Source organism: Tenrec ecaudatus, chromosome Y (assembly GCF_050624435.1).
Source record: "Tenrec ecaudatus isolate mTenEca1 chromosome Y, mTenEca1.hap1, whole genome shotgun sequence".
Lineage (NCBI taxonomy): Eukaryota > Metazoa > Chordata > Mammalia > Afrosoricida > Tenrecidae > Tenrec > Tenrec ecaudatus.
In genome coordinates, this window is record NC_134549.1 from 316,468 (window position 1) to 332,848 (window position 16,381).

Below are 16,381 nucleotides of genomic sequence, written 5' to 3' on the forward strand. Positions count from 1 at the left end.
GTAGAGGTCTTTTCATGAGGGGTGCAAGGGAAAAGACAGCTTGGGTCAGCTGTAGGGACAAGTGCATCATGGGTAATCTCTATCAATTCCTTCTATTGACTGCATATTTGGTCCCTTTCAGACTGAAGAAATTTTAAAAAATAGTCTCTCCATGGAAAGCTTTGGAGGCTGCTGAGGAAACAAGTCATCATTATATTCAATTGGCTTTCCTGGTGGAGAGCCAAATATATGATCCTGTCACGGAGGGTGCTGCCCTAGAACTTAAAACTTTCCAAAGATGAGTGTTAAGTGTATCATTCCCTGCATGCTCTGCCAACTAATTTCCTGGTTTAAGAGACTACTAAATTGTTAGGTTTATTTTAACTTTTGTGTAAGACATCCCTAGAGTATTACTCTAAGGGACAAGCCTCTTGGTCATTAAGGATTTAAGGTGTGACCCCAACAAAGAAAACAACAAAACCAAGCTCACAGCCATCCAGGTCATGCATAGATATAAGGACCACAGCTAACTTACATTCTTTCAGAAATTTGCTCAGCTAGGTAAGGGGTAATTTCGACCAATTAGCAGCCAATCTTATCCCAAGAGATATTTTGGAGGATAAGTAAGCTTTCATGGAATTTGGTAAGTAAATGACATTGCTGAAAACAAAATTTATTTGATGTGAAATGTAAACACAAACCCTATATAAAATGTAAAAAAATGGTTTAAAAGGTAAAATGGATAAAACATACATTCTCTTTATTATGTATACAGTTATCTATATTCTCTGTATCAAGCTGCCATGAATCTCATGAAGGAGATCCTTCCTTTTCCTGGCTCAGTTAAAAAAAGATGGATGAAAGAAAATGAAGGTCCAGCTGCTCAGAAAGTGATCACTTAGGAAGGACTTCCATTTTGATAATTAACACTCAGCTATGATATTTGAAACATTCTGTAAAAACAATCATTACTGAGCTGAATAGAGGAGGAGCCCAGGCATAATAGTAGGTTAAGGTTTGGGTGAGTAACCACAAGGTCATGTTTGGGGCAATGCTGAAGCCATTTACTCTGTTCAGATACCCACAGGTGCACTTCTAATCTGTGTGGGATCACTAGGAGCCAGAAATGACTGAATGGCTCAGATTTTGAGTTCTGGGTGTCAGCAGACTATGAGCAAAAGAATGTGGTCTTGTCTCCACTAGAGTAGTACTTTCTACGTATTAATTGCTTATATGTGGGTCTTTCATCAGACCTACAGGCCATGGGGCATGATATAGCCACCACCATATATCTTATCTTTGATTCATGTACTTCCCCAGCTTTTGAGGACACTGTGTGCCATCAGACCTACCCATCTTGGATTCCAGAACCTTTGGATCACCTTGATTGAGGAGAAGAATCCAGCTTGAAATCCAAGTCCCACTTGGATTCCTCTAACACAGTGAGTTGATAAGAAATGGGGCATGGCCAGAAAGCTCCAGTCTATGGAGCTGTGTTAATCGGCGTAGATCAGAGAAGCAAATGCATAGACATTTATTTGTATATTGGAAAGAGCTTTATATAAAAGAGCAATTGAATATTGAGAAAACATTTCAGCCCAGTCCAGATTAAATCCATAAATCTTAGCCCATAAGTCTGATATCAATCTGTGAAGTCCTCTTCACTCTCATGAAACTCATTCAATTCAGGAAGATTACAGGCCAGTGGTAAGAGATTTTGTGAATCCAGTGGTGTTGTAAGCCTCTCAGCTCAGGCATGGATCTCCACGTGGGTTTTCCAGCTCTGAGGCTCTTGCTGTCTTCAGCCTGCCTCCGTGTGGCTTGTCAACAAGAATATCTCACAGGGCCTAGGTGTGTGTCCTGCCCACCAGGAGCTTTTTAACTCCTTCTTGCCTCCAAGCTGTGATCTGATTGGCCAAACATCACCCCTTCGCCATTAGCCTCAAACTGACAGTAGATCATGTAAGTACTGCAGTTGCAAAATGGGTCGGAGTGGGATAAAAATTTTGGAGAGCTAGGAAAACCAGCTGGGCTCTTCTAGAGACAGCCAACAGACCCCTGTTTTAATTAGCAAGTCAGGATTCCTTTTGAAGGATTTTGATCTGCATGTATACCCTGACACTTGCTAGGCTCCTGGACATAGCCATCCAGAGTGTATTGCAGAATCATGCTTCAGCCATTGCTGTTCTGGCGTAGCGGCCCAGAGATCAATTCCCTCCCTTGTTCATGGTAGCCTTTGTTTGTGGACATGGATAGACAATGAAGGCCATGTTGTGCTCCTGGCCTTCTCCCAGCTCTGTCTGTGTAATCTGAAGGAGGATTGTCATTCTCCCTGTGCTGTGTTACAGGCTGCACTAGATGATCTTTAGATGCTGCTTGCCTACAAATTTTGACCCAGGAGATAAAGCTGGGTTCATGGTTGATCACTTGACAATAAAACTTGATACATCACAGGAGCTGAGGCCACCCAGCCCAGGACTGAGACTCCAAACAAGAATAAACTGAAAGGTGGAACGGTGGTACAGAACAGAGGTAGAATTTAGCCAGGAATGTGAAGTTGAGAAAGATTGAATTGAGGCAGGTAAAGAACACCAGGGTTTGGGGTTGGAGAATGGAGAGCAGAGAAAGGGATTGCGATATATTGAGCCCCAGGAAAGTTCTGAGACCCAACAAGTTAGGTCAGGGAAATCACAGCTGAAACTGGGGCAATAGGAGATATATAGGGTAGGAGCCAAAGGCATGTGGTCTGATACAGTTTCTTGTGGGAAGGGAAGTTTCTTGTGCTGCATTAGCAGGTTTCGGCATGTTGCAAGTTTCAGGTCTTAAGATGACCTGTACCTGTTGGCAAATCATCTTGTTCTTGCAAACTTTCTTCCCAGAAAGCTAGGGAGGAGGGACTGTGTGAGCCCTCCCCCAGGACATAAGCTCTGTGAAATTCTGGAGGCAAAGGTTACAAAGTTCAGCAGATTATTTGTCTTCTTGAGAAGTTGGTGCAAGAGGCTGTTTGGCCTGGCTCCAATCCAAACAAGAACCAGGTAAAAGGAGAAGCATCAGCTCCTGCCACTTGTAAAGGTGCTCATAGACTTGTGGTTTCAGGAAGAAGTCCTGGACGAATTCCTCACCATCCTCAATGAAAGGGTCAAGCAGGGAAAGACTTTGCCTCCCCTGTACTGTAGGAAGGTGGAGTTTGTTGGGAATGTGCTCCAACTTCCATTCTTGAGGTAATCCTGTGATGGTAGGGCTTGACAGTACATGAGGTGGAAGTGAAAGGCAGACCCATGCCACCTCAACTGGTTGACTCCCTACCTGACCTAGATGGCTCATCTGCACACAATCTTTCTGGAATCACACTGGGGTGCCTGGTGTCGTGCAGGCAGAAAGGGGTGGAGAAATTTGTCCAATTCACCTCTCATTCCCACCATCTGCATCAAGTCCACTACCTCATCCTGAAATCTCTTTCCCCATGCCTGCCTTCCCTACCTGCCCAAATGCTTGTAATCTCCCCACTCCCCAACCCCACACACACCCTTGAAGTCCCTCGCCATCAATGACTGCATCCTGGTGGACTCTGACTTGACATGCCTGTGCCAGAATCTCCGTACTAGCCACCTTTTGTGCTTAGATTTGAGTGGTGTCTTCAGGGCAGGCATACATTATGACTTCCTCCCAGGTTTGCTTAGGGAGGTTGTCAGCCACCTTAACCTACTTGGCCTTAAATTCTTGTGGCATCAAAGATTTAGAGCTCATGGCCTGGCAACCTGTTCTGGGCCACTGCTCCCAGCTTAAGTCTTTGGCATTTTTGGGGAACCTGATCCCCATGGACGTCCTGCAGACCCTGCTGCATCACATCATGATATTGTGCAAGTTTGCCTTTCTGGAGCTCCCTGTCCTGCCACATTGCTAGATGGGTCCCCACAGTATTCTGCATGAAGGCCCTCTTGGAGGGGTCATGCAGGACCTGAAACTGACCCTGCCCTGCCGACGAGCAGTCCCCACTCAATACATTTGTTTTCCTGTCATAGTCGGAATGAGTCTGATGCAATCATCATTGATATCAAGAGTTGATGTCACATGATAACAAGGTCCAAATAGGATGAATGGGACAGTATCAGGGCTGCAGTTGTAAACATCCATTTTTATAGAAGAGTAGGAAGGACAATGAAAGCCTGAAATCCATCTGTAGAGTATCTAGTCAGATTAAGCCTCTGGCCACTGGCAAGGGATGGGAAGAACTTTTCTATTAGGCAGAGAGTATTGTACATTTGGTGATTGTAGATGGAACCATGGTATGATATGACACTTGGTTTGGTTAGTTAACCTCCCTCTTGATACAACCCGAATTTGCTCTAGGCTTAAATCTTTCTCTTTTGTTCTATGACAGAACTTTATTTTTCTACATTTTGTAATATTACTGGTGGTCTTTTCTTACTCTTTACTTTGATTTTTGTATTCTTTTCCTGTCATCTCACTTTTCCATTGCTTCTGTTGTGTCTCACACTTTATGAAGCACAGATGGAGTGGATGCATAGAGAGAGTAAATGATGCAATGATTTATCAGGGATGGTACGTGGAGTTGTGGAAGTTTACTGGGGAGCAAGCCATGAATGAGCAAGTGGGGAATGGGAGTAGAACTTATCCTGATCATGCTTATACACCTCTTTTTAATTATGGAAGTACATGATATTTGAATTTAGATCAGTGGTTCCCACAGATGAAGGAGGAAGAGTTATCCTTAGGGTTTAAGGGGCTTATGTTAGTTGTGGCTGGATAATTTGGAAAAGGATATCAATAGTGGTTGTACAATACAAAGAGTCTCATCCACAGCACTGAATTACACATGCAGATGTTTTTGATTCAGAGAGTGTCGCACGGTGTTGCCAGGACTGAAAAACAAAAACACTAATAACCATGAGTAACAGGGATGAATGCAGTATTTTAAAATTGATCATGGTAAAGATTGTATAAATCTTTCTGTTATGATTGAGCTATGTAGATGAAGTGACAATGTCATTGTTTTCTTTAAGAAGAGTTGATGTCACAATGCTCTACTTCCCTATATGTTCTCAATCCTACCTTTGCTCTTTGATAATGAATTCCACTTTAGGGTGTCCACATAAGTGAGTTTTGGGATTAGACTCATGAGGATAATTCATATTTACTAATATTGAGTGGGAGGTTGGAAGTATTGCTCAGGAGATGCGTTTGTTATGACTGGTCTGATTGAGGTCAACCCTTGATTGGAACCAGGCAACCTAAATGCCAAGACACAAGGAGAAGTAGGACTGAAGACCCCTCTATGTTGCAAAGAGATCAAGTTTCCCTGACTCCTTCAAAGAGAGAAACCTGAAAATCTGCCATACATTTCTGTTTCCTACCACTTTATGTTAGTCCAGGTAGACTAGAGAAACAAATACATAAACACTGATGTGTATAAGAAAGAGCTTTATGTAAAGAGCACCTATATACTAAAGTATAAGCTGACCCGAATAACAGCTGAAGCACTTGAGTTCAGCACAAAAACTGCATTAAAAGTGTGCTGAAAAACCTTGGCTTATTCATGGGGGTATATGGTAATTTTACATTAAGAGAACATCCCAAGCCAGTCCACATCAAATCCATAGGTCTGAAATTAGCCCATATGTCTGAAACCAATCTATAAAGTCCTCTTCAGACTCTCAAAACAGATGCAATGACAGTAAGTGCAGGAAGATCATAGGATAGTAGCAGAAAGTCTTATGGGCCAAGTGGCATTGTAAGCATCTCAGCCCAGGCAGGAGTCTCCACTGTTTTCTCCAGATCAGGGAACTAGCTTAGTTACATGTTTCTTGTCAGCTGCAATGTCTCCCAGGAAGTTTTCAGAGAGAGAGAGAGAGAGAGAGAGAGAGAGAGAGAGAGAGAGAGAGAGAGAGTCTCCCACCTCCAAGGTAGAAATGCAGGCATTCCGAGAATCCCCAGGAGAAGTCATGCCACACAGAGGCCTCACTGGCTATTAACTGACAGTCCATACAACACCCTTACAGTCCCCATCCTCAAATTGACACCAGATTCTGTAACTAACACATACTTGGCACTAGGAGACAATAAATACCACTATAAAGCTACCCAATTGTGGCATTCAATTAATCTATACTGGGACTGTAAAACTTTAGGAAGTCATAGAATGAATTCATTACTATGTCTATTCATGACACGGAGAGTGCTTGTGGGACTCAGCAGGAACTGGCATCCAGAATGGAGGATACTGGTCACCCCTCTACACCTGTCCCATCTTACCACCTTTGCAGCAGTGGTAGGCCACCTTCGGGATATGTGATACTTCATTTACCCTGTGGACATGGTTGAGCAGATCCTCTCTGGGCTAGTTCAGTATTGTCATGAGGTTATGGTTGGAGACCCAGGGTTGTCATCATGAATTAGCCCCGAAGGTGTCAGGAAGCAAGTGCCTCTAGTAATACAGTTGGGCACAGGTCTGGGCACTACACCTAACAGTTGGTCCATGGAAGAAACACAAGGCTATTTGCTCCAGGAGAGGTCTGCAGCCTTGTCTTAGACACATCTTGCTTATTTGTGATGTTTCCTTTTCTGAGTCACTTTAATAGTGTCATTATTCTTAGTAGTTTGCAGATATGTAATGATGTAACATTTGGCTTTCTGGAGGGCATGAGAGGTGATATATTTCTTTGTCTCTTAGCTTGGGGCTGTGGGCTTCAAAGCCAATACTTGTCGAATAGAGAGAGATGAGGCTGTCTGATCCTATAAGCATATGTAGTAGTGTTTCCCCAGAGTGGCACTGGCATGGTCCAAAGGGCTACAAAAACACATGGCTAAACTTAATCCTGATGATGGGCCATTTTGCAGATATTTCAGTTGTCATGTCTTCAGAATGATTCTACTCTGAAGAAAGGTGGGTCTGGGAAACAAGTTTAACAGCATGGGCTTTATCACCCTGAGAAACCTAGGGAAGAGTAATTCTCTATCCAACAGGGTGACTCTGAACAGGGATAAACTCCATGGCCAGTGGGGTTGGTTTAACTTTTGAATGGTAGCCTCTGACATCTAATGATTTTTTACATGGTCTGCCTAAGTGATAAGTAAGTCAAGGGTCACAGCATTCGGGGTGGGATCCCATAGTCTCCACCACCCTCATAGCCTCAATGAGATCCTTAGAGGGGCATTTCCCTGCGCTGTGGCTGCATCATTTGTTGCATCACAAGTGATTGTCAGGGATAAAAGTAGCAGAGAGAGGAGGAAACTCATTACAACTAGGGGAGTTGAGCAGGACAAAGGTATTTCTGTGGTCCTGCAATTTGTACCTGGCTCCTAGACCCAGATTGATGGAAAGACTGAGGCTCTCTACGAATAGTCAGATTCATGGATGTTGCAAAGTATCAAGGACCTGTTCCTAGATTCAACAATGGGAAATATTATGTCCTCCTGCCACTGTCTCTTGTTTATTTGCTAACTCTGAAATGGTTGAATGTCTAGGCTCTGGGACAGCAACTCCATTTGTTCCTTTCATCTTTTCATGGTCCGTCCATCTTCTAACATCACTTGTCTGCCAGGATGTTGTACCCTGGTGAATGATCAGGATGGCCAAAGTCAGGACAGTGTTTCCTTTCTGTTGTGCATAGTACAGTCACGGTAGGTCAGGACCCACCTGATTGCACTTACCAGCTAATAGATCTTGAAAATCAACACTTAAAAGCCTTGATTTTTGTTCCCTCTCCAGTTTTTTCAGCTTGATATTCTTGATTTCTTATAGCTTAAGTTATTCTAGATGTGTTAGTCTGCTCTGCCTTTGCATCCCGTAAGCACGTAAACTCAAAGTCATTTCTTACCCAGCTATCGCTTCATCCTAAGCCATGCCAAAGTCCTACTGTGAGTACTCCACTTTTAGTGGAGGAGCCACTGGGATGTCACAATGAAATAGAGAGGTGCAGTAGCCCAGAACATCCCATGTTAACTCTCCTGGGCAGGGAGTTGTGGGTTTCCCAGTGATAGGCTGTCATATAAAGCAGGAGCATAAGCAAAGAATAAGGAAGGTCGACTTAGGGAGTTCCCTGGTAGACAAATACATGTAAACAAGAGAGAGAGGATGCACTTTGTCTTCCTAAATTCTGACATGATGGTTCAGAAAAAGTCCACTTCTGAGTGCCCTGATTACAAAGACCTCAAAAGAAGTTATCTGTGGCTAAAGCCCCTGTATTGACAGGACAAACCACAAACAAACCTGTATCTAAGAGTTTTGCCTACAGTGTTTCTTGGACTAGCTCAGACAAATATTTCATGGGTGTATCAACCCCATTCATGTCCCAGTTTCTCATCGACATAAAAAAATTAAATTCTTGGTGTCCTCACAATTATAACTGATGATTGCGCCTTGGGCAGCATATTTGACTACAGTATTTTAATTTACCTTCTTAATATGCCCGTTGAAATTTTCAGTTCAGTTCTTTTCCAGCACTGTTTCTTCCATTGGCTTTAACTACTCTCTTGTGAGTGACTCTGCTTTCTTCAAACAGGGTGTTGTTGATGTCATCCCACAGCTCCTTCTGTTTCCTGCCCATTGCGTTCAGTTTATCACATCTCTTCGTGAGATGGTCATGACATTTATGTGGGGTACGTCTAAGGTTTCATTGGGGTTCACATGTATTTCTTTCATTTCCTTCAACTTCCTCTGGTATTTACATGTGAGCAAATTATGTCCTCTTTCCCCTTCATAGCAGCTTTATTTTTGACTGCTGGTAAGGGCTTTGACCCAGAGAAACTCTGTGGAAAACGGTCACAGAAGGAAATACTGCCTGATGCTGTGCCATCCTTCCAATCATTCCTATGTGAACCTATTGAAGCAGCCACTGTGTCAATACATTTTGTGGAAGGCCTTCCTCAGTTTCAACATCCATCCCCTTTACCAAACATGATGCCCTCCTTCAGGAACTTGTCTCTTGCCAAAATGTACAAAGTATGTAAGGGAAAGTCTTGCCATCCTTGCCTCCAATGGCACTCTGACCTTGATTCTGACATTATAGAGCAGTTTATCATTGTAACACTCCATGGTATGTCAATATTCTTATCTAGCACCCAAACTCAAACAATTGGTTTCTTCTCTGGTCTTCCTTATTCCGTATCCAAACTGCATGTGATGCAATGGAATGCACCACGGCTTGAGTCAGACTCTTCCTTAATTGCCAAAGTACCACCCTTGCTCTTGAATCCTCTAAAGAGTTCCTGTGCAGCAGATGTACCTAATGCAATATGTATTTGGATCTCTGGACTGCTGATTCTAAAAACGTTAATGGTGGATCCAAGCAAGACAAAATCTTCAATCTTTTCTATGTTCATCAAGATATTAACTTTTGGTTCATTTGTGAGCATTTTGGTCTTTTTTACATTGAGTTGTAATCCTTGCTGAAAACTACAACCCTTGCTCTTCATCTTCAATGATGTGGTATCTGCATACCACAGGTTGTTATTTAGACTTTCTATGATCCTGATCCTGAAGTCTTTTTCTTATAATTCAGCTTCTCTGATAATTTTCTCAGCATCTAGTATTTTCTCAGCATCTAGAACAGTATGGTGAGAGAGTACAGAACCCTGATGTACACTTCTTATCATTGTAAACCCTTGCAGGAGTCCCATATTCTGTTCCCACAGTTGCTGCTTGGTCCACAAACAAGTTCTGAATAAGCACAAGAAAAGTGCTTTGGAATTCGCATTCTTATCAAAGTTATCCACAGATTATTATGGTTCACACTGATGGATATGTTTATATAGTCAATGAAACACATGTAAACATCTTTGTGGAATTGTCTTCTTTGAGCCAAGACCATATGACATCAGCAATTATATCCCTTGTTCCATGTCCTCTCCTGATTCTAGCCTGAACTTCTGACAGTTTCCATTAAACATGGTACTGCAAATGTTGCTGGATGGTCTTTATTTTTATTTAAAAAAATTTTATTGGGTACTTGTATCAATCTGTAAATCAATTGTATGTAGATTTGTACATATGTTGGCATCATTATTTTATAAAAGTTTACTTTGTGGTTGACCCCTTGGTAGAAGCTCCTTTCTTTCTCCCCTCCACCCACATTGTGACCCCCTTGATAAGTGGTCAGTTATTATTTTCATATCTTATCCTGACTGCTGTCTCCATTCCCTCATGCTTCCTGTTGTTCTTCCACTTTGTGGGTGGAGGTATGTGGTTATGTGTCCATCTATGCCATCTGTTCCCCCTCTTTCCCCTCCTTTCCCAATCCTAGTCATACTCTCCTTGTGTCATTACTCCCTTTTCTGTTTCTGAGCAGTTTATATGAGCTTCATTCCTTGTGTCCTTAGCTCTTATACCAGTTTACATGTTCATGTCTAGCCCAAGTGGAAGACAGGACTGGGGTCATGATAGTGGGGTTAAGAAAGTCTCAAGAACCAGAGGAATATCGTGTGTCTCATTGGTGCTATGCTTCCCTCAGGATTATGCATCCCTTCCCATTGACCCTTCTGTGGGGACGTCCCATTTTATAAGATGTCTTTTTGTTTGTTTTGTGTCTTCTGATGCCTGTTATTGGATCCCATAGACACCTAATGACCACATAGCCTGGTGAGCTTCTTTCGTTTGGACTTGTTGCCTGTCTCCTAGTTGGCTCCTGTGTAACTTCTAGCCTTTCAGATCCAAGATTTTATATTTTTGATAGATGGGCACCATCCACTGCTTTCTTCACCACATTTGCTTCTGCACCCATTTTGTCATCATTGATCCTGTCAGAAGAGAAAACATCACAGAATGTCACAAAACGTTCTTGCCTTGAGGAAGGCCTTGAGCAGAGGCCCAAAGTTCATCCACAGCCTCAATATATTGCCATATAAATATATTCACATAGGCCAATACACCTAAATTTATGAATTAATATATTTATGTGCATACAAATCTGTGTTTATACTTTTATAGCTTTGCTTCCTAGATCTCTCCTCTGTTTCCATTTACCTTCCTCCTTCCCCATGATCATGCTTGCCCTTCTTCTGTTTCTTAAAACCCTAATTCAACTCAGCTAAACTGCTGTTGCTCCAGGATCTCTAGGTCCTCATTGGATGATCCTACATGAAACTTGACTGGGGTGTCATATCAATGATAGCATTCTCCAGTTTGAGCTTTCTAGTAGGTCACTTTTCTTTGGAATGGGCACAAATATGGGTCTCTTTCAGGAAGCTGATCAGGTACCTCTCTTCCAGGTGATTTTCTGCCTTAGTCAAGTTTGTGCCTCTGTTGCTTTTTCTGCTTTCTGAAATATTTTCAATGGGTATTTGATCAAACACTGGAGCCTATTTTTCACTAATTCAAACACTGCAGGTTGAATTATTCCTGGGGCTCCTTTGGTTCTTGCTAATATGCTACCACTTGCAATGGTAGACTGTCAAGTAGTTCTTTATAGTATAAGAGTTGGTAATTATCTTCCTGACAATATATTTGAGAATTAGAGGAAGGAGGAAGAAAGGGAGAAAGAGCGAGAAATCATCCAGGCCCACCAATCTTCCTGGTTCACATTTATGCTAGGAGCAGCCAATGCAGAGAGGACTTAAGATCCAGCCTCGACACAAGACAGGACATCCCTTCATTGACTCACTGCACTACAGAGGACAACCGTGGCTATACTGTGGGAAGTGTCATGGGCCCAAACTCCCTGCAGCAGAGTGAATCACAAAGGGAACACAGACCCCAAGAAATCCCCCAAATAGACTAAACTCCCAGATGTGGCTGTGGGATATGCATATAAGTCAGCAGATAGAACTGGAACTATTTATAGTCCCTTCATCCCTTTTTTCCCCCTTCCTTTCTCTTTTTATATGTGTTCATCTATATAAGACAGACAGGATGAAGAGTTATGTGGAAAAATAAATGTTACCAATGTTTTGAGAGTGGTGGTTGGGGCATGAGAGGGAAGGCGGCAGGGTAAGGGAGTGGGGAGCCAACAAACTCACAGACAAGGGAACAACAAGAGATCTAAACTAAAGGATAAAAGTGTAAAAGCCAGGTGGTGTTTGATCAACTGTAATGTAAACCAAATGAATTGCTGGGAGTGGAATGAAGGGTGAACATGATAGTGAGGCAGAAGGAAAGTAAAGTAAAAAGAAGTAGAGGAAAGAAGTAGGACATAAAAGCCATATAGATAGGTATTAATGTAAACATGCAAATATGTAGATATATTAATATATACAGATAGGTGTATTGGTCTATGTACACATTTATATTTTTAAAGTATTAATCCAGCAGACAGACTGTGGGTACCTACTTAAGTCTTCCCTCAATACAAGAACACTTTATTATATTCAACTGGCACTGTGTGCTGCTCAACTTCCTGACACAATTGCTGAAGACATGGGTACACAAACAAGTGTGGTGGAGAAAGCTGATGATGCCTGACTATTGAAAGATTTAGCATCTGGGGGCTAAAAGACTTGAATTAAACAAGCGGTCATCTAGCTTACCGCCAAGATTTAAGACGCGCACCAGCCTGTATTCACCAGCTGCCGACAGGACCAGGTAACAGAAGAGGAAAAACAATTATTTTGATGTGAAGTAAGGGGTCAGAGTGGAGACCCAGAGTCATCTATAGATTATTGGACATTCCCTCACAGAAGGGTCACACAGAACAGATGATTCATCCAGGTTATAGTATGACACAGATGAAACTTACTCAACATTCTCCCCCCCACAATTATGACTTCAGTTGTCTTTTTGACAAACCTTTCTAAACCAGAACATGAACGCTGATACAGATAAACATTTTCAATACATGGATTCCTGGATAGATCAACCTACCCTGAGTTACATCCTCAGAAATAGAGGAGCAGCAATGCCATGAGGGTCAAAAGGGTATGTGGTGAAGGGGAGAAATGGGGTAACTGATTGCAATGATGGATGTATACACTGTCCCACTCCTGGGCTGGATGAATCACAGAAATTTGGGTAAGAGATAGACTGGACAGTAGAAGATACATATAGCTATAGTTTATTAATGACTCACAAAGGCAGGAGGTTTGGGGATTGTGGTAATTAGATAATCTGGTGTCAATTTGGTGCTGGAGAGGTTTAAGACTGAATGAGTAGAGTCTAGTTTTTCAATAAGGTCATTGCCATTGAGGCCTCTGGGTAGGCATGGTCTTCCTTAGGGGTTCTGGGAATTCCTCAATTTCTTCTTTAGAGGTAGGAGACACACTCACTCTCTGTACTCACTCCCTTGGAGATTGCCCTGACAGGAGTCTCAGACTCACCACTGAAAAGACACACGACACTATGCTGATAGACCCTGTGCCCTGGTGACAAGAGGAGCCACTTGAAGTCCCCTGCCAGCGCTTAGATGCTTCCACTACCACTGAATCCTCAAGACGTACCCACTGGTCTGTGATCATCCTGAATTGTTCCACTTGCATTTGTCTGTGTTGCCTAGTGAGCCATGTAATTGTCTGTGATTCAAGATACCCCTTTTCCTGTCAGCTCTTTAAGGCTTAGGTTTTGTTTAGCATTTATAGAAGTATCTCACATGTGCGACCACAAAGGACAAGCCATTCAATAGTAAAGGATTGTGTGTGAGCTACAAAATTTGTTCCAGAAATATGACAACATCTTTTCTGGCTGTGATTTTTTTGTGCCGTTGAGTAGATTTCAAGCCATAGAAAACCTATGCATCATAGGACGGAAGAGTGCACAATCTTGTACAGTCTCAGAATAGTTCCTGTGCTTGAGTTCATTGTTGCAGCCACTGGGTCCATCCATCTCAATAAGGGATTTCCTTTTTTGTGGTGCCCCTCCTCACCTAACAACCACAATGTCCTTTCCTGGGACTGAACCCTCAGGAAATATGTTCAAAATATGTGACATGCAATCCTGTGATCCTTGCCTCTGGGAAACCCTCTGGCTATGTGTAGTAGCAGGGGTTGCAGGAGATGGATAGTTAAAAGCAATTTAGGGGGGAATGATAAATAAATTGCTGATTATCAGAATGGGAAATCTCAGATGTAAATCCCCACCTCTTAACAATAACCAATGTTTTTCAAACAATAAAAATAAGAGTTTTCTATTATCTGCACTTCTGTCCATACTGGCATAAATCTGAAGAATGAGTGTGGGTTCCTGTACCACTCGTCTCAAGATAGATATTTAGAAATTGAATGCAGAAAGGGCCAGCTGCTGAAAAAATAGTCAGTTGAGATGGAATTATTTTAACAGGATCCAAGAGGTTGAAAGTAGTGGGGTCTTCTCCCTCATGTTTAAGTACTCTAACTTTGTGCTAATCTGGGCCTTTCATCTGACCTGCAGGACTGTGGACTTGAGAAAGCAAACACCATATGCCCTACTTATCTTTGATTTGTCCACATCCACCTACCTGTCTTCCATGCAACAACCTGTTGGCAATTTTATTCCAGAGAGGAAACTTCCAAAATCTGAGCCCCTGACCTAAGTCTGGCCATTCAGTAGCACTGTATGAGAACTCCTTTTTTAGTAGCTTATGGAGAGGGGGCTCCATATTTTGGAGGGCTCAAACAACCAAATTATCTCTCAAAGAGTTCTTAGAAAACCCTTTTTGCATTCACAGGTCTGAATTCATTTTGGAACAGTTTGATCACCATGAACAACGGGAACCCACCCAGGCTCCTGGACCTAGCCATCCAGAGTGTGCTGCAAAACAAAGCCACAGCCATTGATGCTCTGAACTGGATGCCCGGAGAACTCTTCCCACCTCTGTTCATGGCAGCTGTTTTTGGGGGTCATAGAGACATGGTGAAGGCCATGGTTGGGGCCTGGCCCTTCATTCACCTCCCCCTGGGTGCTCTATTAGAGGATTGTAAGTCTCCAGATGGCATCTTAAAAGCTGCAGTAGATGGGCTGGATATCTTGCTTGCCCACAATTTTGACCCCAGGAGAGTGAAACTCAAAGTGTTGGATTTACGGATGAATACAAACACCAACTTCTGGAACGTGTGGGCAGGATCCCAGTCTAGTGCCTCTGTGACATCGTCAGACGAATCAGAGGTCACCCATCCAAGAATTCAGACTCAAGAGCGGGGCAAATTCATGTCAGTGGAGCAGGATCAGCACCTGACACCTGTGGAGGTACTCATAGACCTGTGCTTTCAGGAAGTCCCAGGTGAATTCCTCATTTTCATTATTGAAAGAATAAAGCAGAGGAAGAATCTACTTCACCTGTGCTGTAGGAAGATGGAGTTTTTGGGGGATGTACCACAACTTCCTGTTACTGGGATGATCTTGGAAATGGTGTCTCTGGACTCTGTTCATGAGGTAGAAGTGCATGGCAGATGGGATCTGCACAGCCTTACCTGGTTGGCTCCTTACTTGGCCCGGATGGTACAGCTACATACACTCTTTCTGTCTGGATGTACCCTGTATTGCACACTCCCTCGGGATGAGGATGAGGTGGACAAGCTACTTGACCAATTCACCTCTCAGCTCCTCAGTCTCTATCAGCTCCAGCACCTCATCTTGAACTCTGTCGTTTTCTTCAATAACCGCCTCCACCGGCTCCTCAGATGCTTGCAGACCCCCTTGGAGACCCTCTGCCTGAGTAACTGCATGGTGTTGGACCTTGATTTGACATACTTGTCCTCGTGTCACTGCACCAGTCAGCTAACATCCCTAGATTTCAGTGGTGTACTCTGGGGTGGCCTCAGTTATGCATTCCTCCTTGCTCTGCTGAACAGGGTCTCAGCCACCTTGCTTCACCTGGATTTAGCTGACTGTGGCATCCAAGATTCTGACCTCAGAGATTTGCTGCCTGCTCTGAGTGCCTGCTCTCAACTGAGAACCTTGAAGCTCTGTGGAAACCCAGTGTCCATGGCTGTCCTACAGGACCTACTGTTTCACACTGTCCCAAGGTGCAAGTTTACCTTTCTACAGCTTCCTGTCCCTCTGCATTGCTATGTGGACCCCCAAGGAACGCTGCACCAGGGTACACTTGAAGAGGTGATGGGGGAGCTGAGGCTGACCCTGCAGATCAACAGGCACCAGTCGGTAGGATTTACTTACAGATGTTGTCGCAAAGTTTGTGATGTAATCTGTGTTCATCTGGACTATCAATGACATGTGACTCTGGTGGTTTTTTTAGTCATACCTTTTTATCTCAATATCAGTTTTGAAAGACTAGTATTTCCTATATTAATGAGGTTCTTATTGGGTTCCTGGAGATTAGGTCTCATTAAAAGTGATATTGGGGGCATGACTTAAAAAGAATATATCTGATACGACCGGCTTGATTGAAGTTAACCTTTGATTGCATTCCATCCATAGTATACAAGGGATGGAAAAGGTCGATAAGCCATCAGACAAGAACCATGTGGATGCCTATCAAAAAGCAATAGCCAAGAGCAAGGTATCCCTATAAATCAAGGCCAT

At 42.9% G+C, this 16,381-nt stretch overlaps 1 pseudogene; it reads left to right on the forward strand.

Annotated features, from left to right (window-relative positions):
* Positions 1 to 14,599: 14,599 nt before the first annotated feature.
* LOC142435618 (melanoma antigen preferentially expressed in tumors pseudogene) lies at positions 14,600 to 16,069 on the forward strand (annotated as a pseudogene).
* Positions 16,070 to 16,381: the final 312 nt, after the last annotated feature.